Raw genomic sequence first — 18,410 nt, forward strand, 5'->3', positions numbered from 1 at the left:
GTGAAGCAGGACTGACAGAGTTGTAGCTGCTTTGGCTGAAGAAGGCGGGGCAGTAGTGTGATCCTCGCTTCACCGGGGATTTTCATGAGGAAGAATGTGGCCATTCTCTCTACAATCCTTCTTCCCTTCCATCCTTCCTAGTCACGTCTCCTGTAGGGCTGGCACCAGGGGGTGCCATTTACACAGACAACAGTGTGTCCATAGTCCCTTAGAGCTGTGCAATGCGGTGGCCCAGTCGCTGCCATGATGAAAAGGGATTCGATTTTTAACATCTGGCTCCAAAAGGTAGATAAAAATGAAAAGACCAGAAGACAGGGAGTGAAATTTTGGTTTAGAATACAGACGTTCTAACGGTGGGAGAAGATAGAATAGGTAACTCTAGATGGAAGTATTTGGAAAGGTGTCATGTCCATGCTTCTAAAACTGATAATAATAAGTTAACTGTGCTTTTCTCATGTGACTGACCTTGTGGCATTTTTTTTTTTTCCACAGGTGTTCTCCATCTTAATCATCACTACAATACTCCCATACTCCCAGGTAGGTACTCCTATAATTATCTTTATAGATGAGGAAACTGTAGCTTGGACAAAGTGCTTTACTTTCCTAAGGTCACACATAGAACAAATATAAGAGCTGGCATTTGAGCTCAGGTCTCTCTGATTCCAGAATGCAACTCTTAACCATTACGCCACATGAACTCTCAACAATGAGTTACAAAATCCCATCTTTCTTAGTGTGTTCATGTGTTCAATTGTAGCTGAACTTGATCTACAAATAAAATTAGATCTTGACCTTGTACATCAAAGAGTAAAACCATTTCTGTGGAGCAAAGGTGAGTGAGCTGGATTGGCTTTGCTCTCCCTACTCACTGATATCTATATCTGGGACTCAGGGGTGAACCCACACACGTGGGCTCCAGATGGGGAAAGCTCTCTTACACACAGCGTATGCCGCCAGATCCAATTCCATCACTTCAGGCACCCAATGCACGAAAGATGTGTAAAGGCTCATGCTGGATATTTTGATTTTGTCATTTCTCAACTACCCTCTCCAAAAATAACACCTTAGGGAGGTAAGATGTGGCCTTACAGGATATTTCAGAGCTGCTGGTGGGAGCCGGTGGGAGCGGAAGGGAGCGGAGCCCATCAGAGCACACTCAATGCCCACTGTCACTTTGGAAACACGGAGATGAAAGGGAGACACAAACCCTTAACTGTGTGTGCATCTGACAGCTGCGGCTCTCCCATTGCTAGTGCTGTGTCTGCCGTGAAGACCACGGGGAGGCCTCACCGAGGCCCTGTTAGTGCTAAAACAGATGTTCCTTCAGCACGCACATCTTAGGTGGCCACTTTCACGGGGTGGAAAAGGATAATCTAAACCTTCCTGTTCTTGCCAAAATAACCATGTGTAGGTCTTTGTTCTGCAAGCCTCTGGAACACACAGAGAGATTTCCAAGCAGTGGGAACCTCCTGTCCTGTTTGGTCTTTGCACAAACTCTTGTTCTGCCTATTTCACCCCAGTTTCCTGAAACCCTGGCCATAGGGCTCCCATGGCTGGAGCCTGTGAGAGCCTCCTTTGTAAGGAGAGTTTTCACAGCCAAAGCCATCAAGGCGGGCACTTGGACTTCAAGGGACACTGGGCTTCAAGCCAATTACAGCAACGACAGGTATTGCCTTGGCTTCCCGGGCTGAGAGGTCGCCCCCCCTGCAGGTCTGAGTGGCTTGTCTGGCTCCTTTCCAGGGAGGAGGATGCTAGCATCATTGCCCATGGGCTGCAGCTGGCAGTGCCGAGCTGGGGGAGGCGATGGCAGAGGACCAACCTGTCGCTGATTCAAATGCTTGGCGATTCTTTTGCTCCTTAAGTTGATAGAGAAACAAGTTATGGAGCAAGAAAACTAATCCTCCAAAGCAATCCAAACACAAAAGCGAGAAATTTGTATTCAAACCTTTCTTCCATTTTCCTTCTCCGTGAATTTGGGGTATTTGCAGCAGAGAGAGAAAATGGAATGAGATGGATTTAGAGAATAGAGAGTAAAGAGTCGTGCAAAGGGAGGTAATGTGATAAAGTCAAAAGAAAAATGGACTTAGAGCAAGAACACTCAGATCTGGGCCATGTCTCTATGCCTGTGTGGCCCTGGGCAAGCTGTCTTTCAGCTCTGAGACCTGGGTCTCTAAGATCCCTTTTAGCTGGAAGGTTAAGACCTAAGGGTTCCTGGTTATACAAACAGGATCCTTCCGAGACCATAATTACTCTTATAATCAAGAACTATTTATTAAATAATCACTGTGTGATTTTCTGAAGATAAGAGCAAAAACACATGATCCTTACAGGCTACATGGCTGTGACGTGGCCAAGAACTAGGCTTGTGAGAGTCTGAAAATTCAACTAATTCGTAATATGAACTAATAATATAAAGAATTTGATAAGCCAAAAAAAAGTTTATACCATGGGACAGTGAATGAAAGGGGTCCATGGAGCTGCATTTTCCAACAGAGGACTTTAGGATGGTACCCTTTCTCCTACTTGCTTAAGCCACATACGGATCCTCTGGCATGCAGCACATCCTAAGTGTCTGTATGGCAGAGCTATGTTCCATCGCCATTTGCAACAGACATGAAGAGGTGATGGATCAAAGAGAGGGAGCCCTTCTGGGATTAGCTATCGGAAATGCTGATGACCAAGGCCGCCCAGCTCTACTCGCTGGAGTGAGTTTCCTTTTGTGGATGGCTTTGGTCACCCTGAGGAGACTAAGAATATTTAAGTTAATTAAATAACACTTAACAAGGAGAGGAATCTGAATTCAAGGCCAGGCTGCCTGACTCCGAGCAAACAGTTTTAACTACCAGTCTACACTGCCCGCTTCAGAATTCTGCCAACCTGAGCAGCAGTGATTGTCAATCCCAACAAAGGGAAATCATCAATATTAGTGGTTCTCAAGCCAGGCTGCATGTTAGAATCATCTGGAGAGCGTGGTAAAAATGATCCATGCCAGTTTCCAGTATTCTTGGTTTGAGAAGAGGCCTGGGCATCGGCAGTTTTTAAAAGCTCTCCGCAGTTGATTCTAAGTGCAGTCGGGGTGTGAATCACTCATGTGCATAATGAAAAATGTCAGACTCCAAATAAATCAAACTCGGGTTTGGGGCTGGCTTCATGGGATGTATCCGTAGCAGATTTGAGCTGATTGTTTGGGTAGTGGCTTGTGGAAGTGGACACAAATCTTAGAATGCTCTAGGGGTAGAAGAAGCTCTGGACCCAAGAGAACTCTGGTCTTGGTGAAAATTCCCTGCATGCCATTAGCTTCCATTGGAGAAATCACCCAAAAAACACAACTAGGAATTCACTCTGCCCACAAATACTTACATGGATATTTGTTTCAAGAAGAGAAATTTAACCACTTAAGTTCCCGTTAATGGGTAAACACTTTCTCCCTCCTCTCTGGTTTCCAGGAACAGAGATTTTCCCTACCCCACTTCTGGCCTGGCCACCAATGCCCCATGGAGGTGGAGTGAATTACCTGATGAGAAAAGGAAGGGAATTCTCATGTGTAGCCTGGGCCCTTCCTCCCTCCCCTCCTGTTAGGTGCCAGCTTCCCCTGGAAAGCTCACATTCGCTCTGCTCCATCACGTTCTGCAGCTTCTCTCAGTGGGGAGGCTTAAGTTTTCTAAGACTGCCCACAAGTGTGTAGCAATGCTTCCTAATTCCAGAGCTAGCTATGCCATACATCTTAGCTGCTCTCATTAACTAAGGGGGTATTTTGACCCCCCTTTGCCTTAGTCCTTGTCCATCTCTTAAATAGTTCAGAACTTGATAGGGGAAAGAGAGATGTTATGTATTGACTTAAATAAATCCCATCAGTTCCCTTTAAAATGTCATTTTCCCCCCTCTGCTTCTGCACATAACAAAAGAAACGAGAAAATACTACAAATTCTCTCCCTACCCAAACTATCTCACTATTATGCTACAACCCTCATTATAATGCATTAGCTTTTTCTTGAGATAATAATAATCAAACCATTTGTAATCCATATGTTTCTACCCACTACTGGCAACCAGATCTTCAGGATTAATTGCAGAAACTATACAGAGGTTTTTGGATATTTCTCCGAAAAGCCTCCATTGATAGCACCCAGATGAGTAGTAACCTCAGTCTTCAGTGCTCTCCATGGCCATGTCACGTTTTGATACCTTCTTTCCTAACTAGAAGCCAAGAGAAAATACTTTTCAGATCTTCCAGGGTATGTATGACACGAAAAGCTCATTCTGGTAAAGGGAACCAGACCCTAGTCATCTGACACTAACGAGGTGCCCTTCCTTTGGCTTAAAGAGATCTGGAGGAGGACAGGCAGATAACCTTCAGCCTAAATAAGTAATATCATCACTGCTCTGGAATCTCTCTGAAGCATGCCCGGTTACGGTGTGGAATTCCACAGGGCACGTGTCCCTCTTGGACTCCAGCCAATGGAGTAAGTTATCAGGAGAACGTTGTTATAACATGTTCCCCAAGGACAGTGTTAATCAGCAAGTTTTGGGGTACCTGGTGAAATTCTAGTGCTAGTCAGTTAATCGCTACATACTCATTAATACGGTCAACCTCAGTCATTCAAGAAGTAACAACCAAGTTTGTCATCATTGCCCGCTTAGCTTCTAGCTTGTTCACAGGGCAACTCTGGGTGTCTGACAAGATGAACCTCTTGTTTGAAATACCGAATCCAGAGGATTTTCCCGTGATCTGTTGTTTTCTCTTACCAGCACCTCTACTTCACGCCATGCTCTTGGTTAATTGAAGTTGCTGAAGCCTTGAAGATTCAAGCCTAAAGAATCATGAAGATTCAAGAGCTAAAGGACTCAGCTCTCTCATAGGGGTCAGACGTCAAGGCAGTGTCACAACAGTGAAAGGAAGAGCCCAGATGGCCGGGCTCAGGTGGTAAAAGGCCCTCAGAATCCACCTTGAAGCTCCCACTGGCTTTAGATTGAAAACCATCCTGGCCCCATCCACCAGTGTAAGCAATTTAACGACAGCTTGCAAAGCACTGAGCTTAAACAGAAAGATGAGCACAGGGCAGGAATTTGCACTCCAGAAGACCTGCCTAAGTGTAGATTATTTTTCTATGGAATTTGACGAGAACACACGAAATAAGAATTTTCCTTTTGTTCCTCTGGCCTTTGGCATTGTTTACCTTCTTTTTATTATTCTGAGCAGCACTTAGAGCTCTGGCAGTGTTTCTGTCCTAAAATCTTACTGTCAGAAGGTTATTTTTCAGCGGTTTCAAATCCTATCGGATAGAGTGCGTGCTCTGCCTGGGCTCTTCGCTTTACCTCAGAAGAAGTAAATTTCACCCTTTAAATGACAATGCTGATTGTCTACAGCTTTAAGTTTTCTACACTTAAGCTGCAGGCTTTATGTAAAAACCTGTTTTCCCTCATCAAATTGGAACTATGATAGAACTCTGCACGCCGCTGGCGTCTGGGTAACGGCCTAACACCGTATTTTGGACTATCTCTGTGTTATGTCAGATTTTCACTGCGTGTTGAGTCATTCTTTGTCAATGGTGGTTTTGTCAACTGTGGTTTTGAGGCAATGAGGTTTTAGACTTATTCTTGAAATTTTAAAAATATACAAGCTTTTAACATTTGCGAAGTTTAATTCAGCCCTCTTTAAAGAGGAGCTCAATTTGTTACTATTCCTCCTTCTCTGTCAGGGCATGAGTAGGATAGCATAGACTTTTCGTGCTGCCCTTCTGGAATGTGGACAGAGTATCAATACAGAAAAATGAGCCCTTCAGCCCTGTGATGATTTGTGAAAAGCTCAGATTAATTTAGCAGGCATTTTCTTGACACTCGTGAAAATTCAGCATGTCAGAGGGTATAGCACACTCTAGAGCTGGGCTGCCTGATTGAATCCCAGCTGCTCAGCTGTGGTGGGTTGAATGGTAGCCCCCAAAAGCTCTGTGTACCTCCTAACCTGCCCACCCCCTACTGGACCCTGTGAATGTGACCTTATTTGGAAAAAGGGTCTTTTCAGATGTAAATACCTTAAGATCTTTGAGACACAATCATCCTGGATTACCAGGGTGGATCCCACATCCAATGACAATGGTCCTTATGAGAGACAGAAGAGAAGATACAGGCACAGAAGATGAGAAGACCATGTGAAGATGGAGGGAGAGATTGGAGTGATGCTGCTACAGGCCAAGGAATACCTGGAGCCATCAGAAGCCGGTAGAGGCAAGGAAAGCCTCTCCCTTGGGCCTTTGGAGGGAGTGCGGTCCTGGTGATGCCTTGATTTTGGACTCCTGGACCCCAGAACTGTGAGAGAATAAATATGGATTGTCGTAAGCCGCCCAGTTTGTGGTAATTTGTTACAGCAGCCACAGGAAACTAACACATCTCTTACCAGCTGAGTGACCTTGGACAAGTTATTTAACCTCCATAAATCATTCTCCTCAAAGGAAAACCCTCGTCCCAGGGTTGCTGCGTGGATAAAATTCCTTCACATAGGTGACTGGCTTAGAATAGTGCCCGCACCTAGCACGCGCTATAGATGTTTTTTTAAATCATGGCAGCAGGTAAATGCAAAGGAGCTGAGATGTCAGTCCTGTAAGTGCTGGCTAACAGAGTCTCAATCAGGAATGAGAAAGTTCTGGAGGAATCTGCTTCGACTGGTCTCAGTGCCTCAGCCATATTTCCCAAACAGCTGAAGTATAGGAAGCAGGAGCAGGGTTTCCTGCAAGAGCCATTATTTAAATGCCTCTAAAGGGTGACTTCTATAAGTTTATGTGCTGAGACTTTAAAAGTCTACATGTTAAAATCATGTGTATGATTCATCATACCTCCTGCTCTCCATGAGCTTTGACCCGCCTGCCTGGGTAGCTGTGAGGACTCTACCCTGGAGGTGAGTGACATCTGCCTGGAGATGGGGACCACCGTGGGTTTATAGGGAGGGGATTTGTTAGTGGGCTGTGGCGAGGATTGGTGCCTAGGAGGTTGCAATTCCCGGCCTCTATTCCCCCTTCCTGCTCTCAGCATCAACATTCTATTTTGCTGTGAATCCTGGTGTCTTAGTTCGTTTGGGCTGCTATCGCAAAATACTACAAACTGGGTGGCTTTTAAACAATGGAAATTTATGTCTCCCAGTTCTGGAGACTGGGAAGTCCATGATCAGGCGCTGGCATATTTAGTGTCTGGTGGGAGCCCACTTCTGAGACAGCCATCTTTTCTCTAGCTAGCTCTCTGGGGTCTCTTTTACAAGAGTGCTTATCCCATTCTTGAAGGCTCTGCCCTCATGACCTCCCAAAGGTCCCAACCTCCTAAGACCATCATCATGAAGGTTAGGATTTCAACATATGAATTTTAGGGAAACACAAACATTCAGGCCATAACACCCAGGAAGGAACAAGTCTAAAATGGAAGTGTCCTCCAAGAAGAAATCATAGATGTGAAACCTCTCGTCAGTGAAGACTCAGAAAGTTTTAGAGCTCAGAGGGGCTCTACAAGCCATTTCCACTAATGTTCCCATTTTATAGATGAGGAAATGAGGCTTAGCCAGGCACAGCAGATGAGCCCGGTCACACAGGATCTGGTGGCAGAGCCAGCTCTATCTCAGGACCCTCACTCTAGGGGTGTTTGTTCCAGTAAGTAGACCTTGGTGGGAAAGACACGAGGGGCCAGAACAAGCATGAGGATTTGTGGATTTATTACTGTCAGCCCTGGGGCTTAGTCTGAGCATCGCCCTAACCCAAATTTCGTTCTGTTATGGAGTCAGCCAGTTCTCAGCTCTTCCAGCATATTCCCGACTTTCTAAAGCCTCCAGAACACAAACTCGGTGTGGGTCAGTGAACAAGTGAAATTAAGCCCCTGGGCTTTATATCTCAGAGCGTGTCTTCTAAAAGCACCAACAAAAATAATTTCCTTTCAGGACAGTCAGGGAAATTAGAGTGTTCGTGCCTAATACAGCACCTGATGTATAGTGCATGTGGATAGACATTGGCTATTGCTATTTTTAAAATTACTACTGGTATGACTTCTCACCGTGGCTTTGCTTTGGTCAAATTTCTCACTATAAAATGGAGATAATAAATTAACAGTCTACCAAAATAGAAGTTATGAGCATGAACTCAGGAACCAGACTGCCAGGGTTCAAATCCCAGTTCTATCCTTATAAGCTGTATGACCTTAGATCCCTTATTGATGTCCCCTGTGCCTCAGTTCCTTCACTTATAAGATCAGGATAACAACAGTATGTGCCTTATGGAGTTGCTGTGAGGATAAAGTGAGTTAATACATGTAAAGCTCTTAGAACAGTTCTTGGCACATAGTAGGTGCTCAATTAAGTGTTCATCACATATTACTTTAACTTACCCCTCACGGTGGTGGTGAGAATCAAATGGGATAATGTATTCAGAAGCACATAGTGTGTTCAACTGGTAATTATCACCAGCATCATCATCAAGTGACTGGGTCCCTCTGCTGCTGTGGTCTGCCCTTGTATTCGCTTAATAGTTAATGCTTACAAAGCACGCATGTTATAAGAAGCGGTGTGCAAAGAGTGTGTACTTAGAACAACACTGAGCTGGAAGCCAGGTTTTCACAAGTTTTCTTAGGACAGCTTCTAACCTGTTCCTTGTAAGTCATTGAGCTGAGACTGGTGCGCTGGAGTGACACGTCTATGGAGGACCCAAAGTGGAATGGTTGTTTGGTCCCCACGGTTTCCCCTTTTCTGGGAGTGCACCCAATACACAGAGTTTGTTCTCCAATGGCCATGTCTGTGTAACACGGCACTGTCCCCTGGCCATAGCTGATCGGTTCTGCAGTGGGCTCCAACCCAGTCCCCAGGACTTTGCAAACTGGATCTGGGGAAATAAGATCAGTCCACTTGGGTTGCATAACTGTGCAGTATGAGGTGGGGAGTCTTCGGCAGCCAAGTATCCTGCCGGTCTGTGGTAAGAGAGGATGAAATTGATGTGCAGAATAAACTGGAGTGAGCACATGGGGGAGGCCCTAAAAACATTTGAAGCCTTGGGACTCCATTGTATCCTAGAGCTTCCCAAGTAATCTGAGAGAGCCAATATCCTTCCAATACGGCCCCTGCTTTGCCTAAATGGTATTTCTGTTACTTGCAATGAGGCAGATCCTCCTCTCCCTCCTAGAACCAGCCTAAGCATCTCCTGTTCTGCAGAAATTCTCCTGACCTCCTCCCCAACCAAGCCTGATCTGTGACGCAGCATCTTGTACCTCCCTCTCCATGGTACTTTCTGCTCCCCCGCAATACTAAGCTTCTTGAGGACAGTGTCTGGGTCTTATTTGTCCCAAATTTCCATCACCTAATTCAGTTCTGGGACCCAATAATAGTTTGGTCTGTTTTTCCATGAATATGTGAATGATGTAGAATGCATGCAAACAGCAGCTGATTGACAGGTCAGATTACCTCTATGATGTTTTCCAAACTGGAGATTCTGTAATGCTACCCTAGGTTATTTGTAAAGGGAGATTCTGAAGGGGTTCAGTGAATGGTTCTAGAACTCCAGAGGTTGATACACTTAGTTTCATATTATTCAAATTTTACTTCCATATCTCCATCTTTCCTCGTCCTTGACACGGGCGTGTCTCTAGCACCACTCATATTTTGGGTCATGAATTAGTAGCATCACTCCTAGCTTCACAAAAGTAGTAAGAAGAGACAAGGAAGGGAGAGAGACTTTACAAATGAGAAATGACCTTATGAAGAGCTAAGAGGAAACTCATGATACATATGTGTTAGAGAGAAATCTCCAGAAGGAGAAGTAAACTGAATTTTAAGTTAAAGTCAGAGGAGAGAGGAGTTGGTGTCTGCAGGGACCTTGTTTGATCAGTCAACTCAGTGAAACAAGTAAATTGACAGACGCTATAAGACGTTAGATTTCTCTGTTCCTAACTCTGTTCCTTTCATTTCCCAAAATGCTTAGCTTAATCTCAGGGACTGTCTGGTGGGGGAGAAGCTGGCTGCAAAAGGGCATGGATGACTAAGCCTGCTTCCTTCATGGAGAGAGATATGGGGCTTTGAGTGATTTCTTTGAAGTCCCTCTAGAGCCTTCTTAAGATTGTTTAGTGGCATCTGGTCTTTAATCCTAGACATCAAACTTGATTTCTGCCCTGGACCATCTGTTTCTCAACTTTCCATGGAACCCTTCCTTTGTGACAAGCAGGGAAAGAAATATTGTAATTTTATTTCATTCTGTTTTGTCTTTCTATTTATCCCAGTCACGGCGTTAGAAAGGGAGAATTTACTTGTCTGACGATGCACTGAAAGATTAGACATAAAGTGCTGAGCTGGGTATCTGTGGCATGTCTCCCACAGATCTGATGCCTTTTTCCTTCACTCTCAGACAAGAAGTGAGGGACATTGACTGTAGTCTTGTAAGCGTTTACTGTCTGTGCCCAGCACACTCTTTGTACCACTTGCAGTCATCATGCTCATGAGGAGCATGGCCTCTGGGGTTTGATTGCTTGTGTTTGAATTCCAGCAGAGCCCCTTCCTCAGCAAGTGCCTGGACAAGTTAGTTAACCTCTCAGACCCAGTCTCCTAACCTATAAAATGGGATAACGATAGCACCTACCTCACTGAGGCACTGTGAGGATTAAATGAGATAATATATGTAAAGCACTTCACCCAGTGCCTGTCATTTAGTAAAGTCCCATGAACATTAGTTATTATTATTATTTAATACAGTAATAGTATTTCTAATAATAAAGTGGGAGAAAGCTCTGCACTAGCCAGAGAACTTGCAGCAAGAAGGATGCTAGGTAGTCACCCAGGCCTTTCCTTGAGTTCATCCCACTCCGAAGAATTTGGTGTTGCCACGTATGGGACATGAAGATCAGAAATGACTGTTTCCAAACTGATGAACTCCTTAGGGACTTTTTCTCCATTGTGGTTCGTCTGGCTGTGCCCTCAGTCTTCAGTGGTCAGAGTCGTTCCAAACCAGCCATGAGTTAGGAGAACATTGCTCTACGGTAAGCCCAGCACCACCCTGACCCAAGCTTCTCCGATTCTACAGACCCTGGGGGGTAGGGAGGACAATTGATGCAGGCAGTCCTGACCAATACTTGCTGGCCATTGCAGAGACTCACTTCTGGGGGGCCACAGAAATCATTCTGGTCATCAGAATGATGGCTGTAATAACTGAGCTATCCTTCTGGACAAAATGGTGGATCTCTCATTGAAAACAGCTAGGAAACTGATTTTCTTTCCCTCTGCAACCACTCTTCCTTGCATGAGATTTCAGAAGATGATGATAAAAAGCAAGTTTATAGAGATACCATGGGACTGTATAAATAAAATGAAGTCATATCTGGGAAAGATATAACAAAGAAAATTGAACCCAAAATGTCTAGCTTTGCATCCGTCCTCAGCCAAAAGTCCCATTCAACTAAAGCACAGACTGCATAACTACATACACAAAATCCTTTAAAGTTCTTCCATAAATTTAGAGAAAAAGGAATAGTCTGTTTAGAGCTACTAAGGCAAAATTCATTACTGTGGATTTATAGGCACTAGTACAAGTGGTCCCCAAACACCCTTTTTAATTTTTTTAATTATAAATAGGAAAGAACAGATTCTACCCTCACAACTTCCACTCCCAAACTTGCTGTCTCCAGGCACAAAGAATAGAGTTCTTGGAAAACACAAACCCTGAATTCCAGGCCTCTGATAGAAGTTACAGTCTGATTGAATATTGATTACATTTTAAATCCATCATATTTCTCCTTTGAAATCCACATACTGTTAAACTTCTTGGATGCTTTACATTGAATTTGTTGAAAAATTCTCACAATATTTTCAGGCATTTATCATAGTGGTTTTTATTTCTTAATTTTGATTTTCAAGTAAGTGGGATAATCAAGTTGAAGGAACAATAATATGTCACCCATGTAATATAGAAATTCTGGGACTGGTAGCTTTCTCCTGGTGCTTGCCATCATTAGGTGTTTTGAAATCAAGCAGTTTCTACATCTAGGCAGACCAGTTCCTAGGGCATGTGGAAAGGGTCAATGTGTTAGTCCTTGCTGAACGAGAGCTGACCATTGCTGCCACCCACATTTGAGCAGTGACTCAGGGATGTGCCTGGCAAAGGAGGAGCAAATGGCTATAGAGAGCTGCTGTTAAATAGCTGGAGGCCCAAACAAACATACAACCAACCAAGTCAGCCCACTCCCAACACAAACCATTACCAAGAGTGATAACATGAAGACAGCCATTTAGGTTGCACGGGGCCATTTGATACTTATGAGTATTTCTTCATCGAAGTTCTTAATGCTGCTGAACTCTGATTACATGACATGGGAATGTATGGGATGAAGGAAGACCAAGGGGATTTACTCTCAATGCCACACCCTTATCATAGATTGGCTTGTCTACATATAAAATAGCTACCAACTAAACTGAGACCTTAGGAGTTATATAAACCTACTATATCATTGCAGTTATAAAAAGTATTCATAATGATCATTTCATAGATTTTCCCAATAACCCTACAATATGGGTAGGGATTCTTATTCTCATTTTACCAACGAAGAAAGAGTCTCAGTACCAAATGTAGAAAAAGCACGTGATCTTACTAGCAATATAAGAAGTACACATTAAAACAAGAAAGCCTATTTTGACTATTAAACTAACAAAGATATGTAGACCATCAAATTAGCAATATTTAAAAAAATAGATAATGTCTTATGCTGGCAAGTTTGCAGTGAGGTGGGAATTTTCTTTCTATTGGTGGAAGTACACATTTGTTAAGTCTTCTGAAGGGCAATTTGCAACATACATTAGGACCTTTAAAAATATTCATACCTTTGGATGCAGTAATTCCATTTCTGAGCTTTCCTTCTAAGGAAGTAATTGGAAGTGTGGACAAACTTTGTATACAAAGGTGTTTCTCACGATATTCCTTATAAAGGTGAAAACTTGGAAATAACCTAAAGGTTTAACCATAGAAAATAGTTATGATATACCTACACAAGGGAATGCTACAGAGCCCCTAGAAGTGATGTTTTGAAGAACTTTTAATGACCTGAGAAAATGTTCAGAATATAATGCCAAGTGAAAAATCAGAATAAAAGACATATAATAGCACAATCATAATTCTATAAAAACATGTATGTAAATCCGTTTGAACTAGACTGGAGGAAATAGGACTATAGCTATCAGAGGGTTCTGGGGTCACGTATGATTTTGGATTTTAAAAATACTTTTCTGTATGTTTCGTATTTTTAGCAGAAGGATGTGTTATTTTTATAGTCAGAAAAAAACCACAGTGGAGTTCTTTAAAATAAATTAAAACGTAAAAGAAGTACGTTCAGAGAGATTAATTAACTTACCCAAGGTCACACAGCTGCCAGGCATAGGAGCTAATACCTAAATCCAGTTCTTCTGGCTCTAACCCTGGTGTCTCCTTCCCCATACCACGGTCTCTCTGAAAACGGCTAACTTGAGCAACACAGCATTGTCATCTGAGTTGTTAGAAAACAAACCATGTGTGGAATTATGCTAGAATCCTTTCCTACTTTGGTTAGACTCAGAAATACAAGTAAGTTTTGTGGTATTGCTCAACTTGCCGAGTTCTGCAAGCTGCTGACACCCCATTTAGAACGTGCACGTATGTTAAACTCACTGCTGGGTATCACCCGCACTAGATCTGGAACTCCCTTAACATAGAGAACCGTGGAGATCCAACATGGAACACGACCTGGAAAGGTTATGTATTTCAGCAATTTCCAAACAGAACTAAACAGCAAAATTACCAGGATGATTTTCTAAAAATACAGATCCAGGTCCCGCCCTAGAGATTCTATTTTAGCAAGTCTGCAGTGGAGCCCTGGCCTCCGTATTTTTAAAAACACTCTGGACAGGATCGTCTTTAAACCATTCTAGCCAGGGGTAGAAATGTGTCTGATGAGATTCTTGTATGCACAGTGAGTGACAGGTGGTGATTCCCCTATTTAAGTTTAAAAAAACTCCCCCCCAAAATCGGGATTCATTTAGAACCTGGGTATACTGGCCACTGAGCCCTGTAACCACTTGGCTCATCCACTCAGTGGTTAATGAGGGAATCACCTTGTCTCCCATTGCTGCCTGTATTGACTATCTATTGTTGCTTAACAAATGACCTCCAAAACTTGGTGTCTTCAAACAACATTTATTATCTCTTAATTTCCATTCAGGAATCTGGGCACAACTTCACTGAGTGCCTCTGGGTCAAATTCTCTCTGAGATTGCAGGCAAGCTGTTAGTCTGGGCTGTGATCTTATCTGAATGCCAAAGAAAGGATGAACCATGAAGGGAATCTGCTTTAATGTTCAATTACACAGTTATTGGTAGGTCTCTGTCCTTCTCCACCAGCCTAACTCACAACATGGCAGCCGTCTGCCACAGAAAGAGTGATCAGAGAGAGGAAGAGCAAGAGAGTGAGAGAGAGAGAAAGAGAGAGAGAGAGAATTAGAGAGAGAGAGAAAAAGCACTCAAGCTGGAAGCCACAACATGTCTCCAAAGTGACGTCCATCACTTTTCTGTATTTGTTAGATGCAACTTAATAAGTTTAGTGCAAAATCAAGGGCAGGGGATGGGGTGGGGTGGGAATTACACAAAGGTGTGAAAACAGGATGCAAGGGTCACTGGGGACCATCTTAGGGGATACTTGCCACGCTGCCTTAGGCAAACAGCAAAGTTAAAATTCTACACCAAACCACCTTCACCTCTATTCTTCAATTTCTACTTGGTAAATAGGCAGAGGTGGGGCTGGAGTGAACTCTGTCTATTGATGGTGGTTAAATCAATAGACCCAAGGCAGAAGAAAAAGGAACCTTTGAGGTTAGTGTAGGTCAATGCTTGAATTTTCACACATACAGCATGAGCCATAGATGTCACCTAAGGTATCAACAGAGAGACTCGATCAGTCATCAGGGTCACTTGCACTGTTTTTATCTTTTAAAGGAATGCACATTTCAAATGACTTTGGGAATTATTATTTTCAACTCTAGCCCTAACTCATGAAATGACACTCAATTCTCCTAGAAAATATACTTAAACTTCATGTCCTGACCTCAAATACGACTTGCTCAGCTGGTAATATAACTATATTTTCCATCCTCTTTTGAAGATAGACAATGAATATGAGTAAAAATAAATATATGTTTATATTTTATATGTATGTATATACACATGCATATATACAAATGTGTATATATATTTATATATATATGTATACATGCACACACACACTGCATATACACTTCATTGGGACCGTCTGGGGTGCCTCAGCTTACCCTGCTATCTCCAGCTCAGCCTTGGTAGCAGAGCCTTCTAATAATGTGGACAAAGCCAGGCATCCAGATACAACTAGTTTATCCACTAGACCTACCATATAAAGTTAATTCCAACTTGCCATCTGGTTGCCAGCTGACCACTGCTATGAGCATTTTCCAGCATCTCAACTTGCTAATGAATCAGAGCTACAAATTAAAGCAGCAAGTACAGCTGTGTCATGGCTGCTCTTAGGATGGGGTGTTTTCCTGTGAAATCACTGGTGAGGAGGGAGTCCCCATCGTCATTTCAGCTGCCAAGACGTTTCATGCTAACGAACTGTGAAAGGAAAGTTGCTAATGATATGAAATCTCGTTTTATGGCCAGGCTGGGCCAAGGCCACCAGACATGTCATGTACTTCCCACGCTTCCCAACCACCAGAAGTTCTCAACAACAAAAGCTGATCCCTCTGTTCATCGGAAGTGGGAGAAAGACAGGCCAATCCATAAGCAATGCCCAAGGACTCTGGGAACATTGGCACAATTCCATAAGCCTCTATCCTCTCCCTCCTCAACACCTCAAAATTTTAGAAGGGAGCTTAAGTTAGCTAGGTTCAGAGGAAAATAGAAGGGGAAATACTTGGGGCAGATCACCTAGGAGAACTAGAAGTAGCTCCCAAGGTGCCTGTTTGAGTTACAGAAAGTCCCATAAATATTGCTATCTCTTTGGAGCCCATCTCCGCCCCTCATTCAAGCCAGCTGATGGCCTGAAGACTTGCACAAAGGAACTGCCAAGGGAGGCACGGTGGTTTGATGGAAAGACCACTGCTTGGGAGTCCGAGAACCTGCTTCCATGTTTTACTTTTGTTATTTGCTGGCTGTGTGACTTTGTGTAAAACACTGGAACTTTCTAAATTTCATATCCTTATCTATATATTATTAACTACTTCGTGTGATTGTTATGAAATTAAGGTGAATAGTAAGATAACGTCACTAGACATAGAAGGGAATATTAAAATAATGTCACTATTACAAATATCTTTTTTACCATTCTGTCCCTGTGACAGAAATTCTGCCGTCAGAGGGACGACTCTTTGGGATAAGGTTCTGTTCTCCGATGTCCTCTTTTAAAAGCAAATGCTTTTGAAAAAAGGAAACAGAATTGTGAGTGATCAGCCAACAAATTTCATTTCCCCAGTAAGAAGGTATTTAAGGTACTGAAGGAGTGGCAGTGCGAGAGGAAAGGGATTGGGGGAGCATGGATGCCGTCTTCAAAGAACGGAAATGCAGTGGGCTATCTGGTCACAATGCGAAACCAGAGGCTGGGAGGCGCAGGAACATTACTAGGAGGGAGAAGGGGACCCTCGAGGTAGGGAGGCCACTTGATTAGGGTCTGATATTTGAGTTAAGTCTCTGTCTCCCACTGACATGTGAGTTCTTGTTTCCTGTTCGCCAATGCTTCCCCACAGCTTATTACAGTGCTTGGCATATGATGGTTGCTAAATGAGAGTTTGTAGAATAAAAGCCACATTCTGCAGACTTCTCCCTTTTGCCCAGGGTCAGCCATCGATCAGCTGATTAGCCCAGCCTTTGGGGAAACTTCTTCTGGACACTCTTCCCTCCCTCCCTTTGGCCTAACCCTCTGGTATTTCTGAGGCGGGTGCAAATTTCTGCACCTCTGAGGCATTCCAACCCTGCCAACACCTTCCTGAAGGCACAAGAAGCCCTGGACAGAGGTCAACGTGGTGTGACCCCTCCTACAGACAGGCCAATCTCTCATCGTTTAAGACTCGGAGTGTAAATGGGCACTGATTCCAAGTGTGACACGCGGATATACGTGAAGTCCCTGAGGCAGGTGCCAGGCCCAGAAGGAGGAACACTGTCACCATAGACCAGGGAGCCACCAGGCCATGCTCAGGCCTCCTGGTACTTCTAGGTTCTTGTCTGTATAAGTAGCCCCTCTCTGATCAGTTTTATGATTCTTCTGTTTGAAACTAACTCACCATCACAGCTTTTGGGTGATTAGAGGGCAGATATAGATTTAGAAAAAAAAAAAAATTGTTTCCCCAGGAAGCAGGAGACTGAATTCAGGGGCCAAGAAAATCAGAACATGTCAGATAGTGAAGTGTCACATTGGCTTTCACCTCATTAAAATAGCAGCTCAGATGTTCCTGTTTATCCAGGACATTCTTAATCGATTTTTTTTTTTTGCTTGAGGAAGACTGTCCCTGAGCTAACATCCATGCCCATCTTCCTCTACTTTATATGCGAGACGCCTACCACAGCATGGCTTGACATGCAGTGTGTAGGTCCATGCCCTGGATCCAAACCCGCAAACTCCAGGCTGCTGAAGTGGAGCACACAAACTTAAGCACCATGCCACGGGACCAGCCCCCACGATAGATTTTTAAAGTGTTTGATGCCTGATCCTCATGGAAGGTTGAAACCTCCTCTCTGCGTTTTGTTGACGCAAATGCAAAGGCTACGCTGTAGGCCTTTGAGGGGAGTGGGAGGAAAGGACCCCCACGTGGTAAAGTTGGTGAGATTTCCCTTTGAGAAAACTTTCCCCTTGTTCGAGTTTCACCCTCTGATTCAGTATTATCCTTCCCCTTCCTTCCTTTCTAGAAAAATATGAATGGAAAAAAAATTATTCACTATTTATCCCTCCAAGGCAGGTTTCTATTTTTAAAAATTAATATTTAATCAAAAATGAATCACTAATGGCCCAAGGTCTCGGGATGCAGTGGAGAATTTTGTTGCGTCGAGAGAGTCTCCTGGAGTCTCTCAGACTCACCTCAGAAGCACCACTTACTCCACACACGCACAAGGGCAGGAAGGCCGGGGACACTCCGAAGTTGTACAGGATTAAGGATGAGAATGGATATCCTTCTGAAGAAATTCCTGTTGAACTCAAGAGAGGTGAATTTAGGCTGTGGGGGAAGCTTAATCCCAATACTAAAACAACCCTGGAACCCAGGGCTCAGGACTCCAGCTAGAGGACGCCACACGCTTCGGGGAGCCGTTTACACCTGTGCGGTGGCGCTTAAAGATCAAGAGCCTGGTTTTGGTGAGAGCGGCAGAAATTATTGATCTGGAACAATTCTTCAGTCTACACAAGACGAGAAAACAGTCCAAGATG

The 18,410-nt window shown here is 43.6% G+C and overlaps 1 long non-coding RNA gene across 1 annotated transcript; it reads left to right on the forward strand.

Moving 5' to 3' along the window:
* The first annotated feature begins 464 nt into the window (after window positions 1–464).
* Window positions 465–6,333, forward strand: LOC103548409 (uncharacterized). The gene is made up of 2 exons (XR_544244.2): window positions 465–537; window positions 4,750–6,333. It is a non-coding gene; the product is annotated as an uncharacterized lncRNA (long non-coding RNA).
* Window positions 6,334–18,410: the final 12,077 nt, after the last annotated feature.

The sequence above is a fragment of the Equus przewalskii genome, chromosome 14 (assembly GCF_037783145.1).
Source record: "Equus przewalskii isolate Varuska chromosome 14, EquPr2, whole genome shotgun sequence".
In the NCBI taxonomy this organism is placed as follows: domain Eukaryota; kingdom Metazoa; phylum Chordata; class Mammalia; order Perissodactyla; family Equidae; genus Equus; species Equus przewalskii.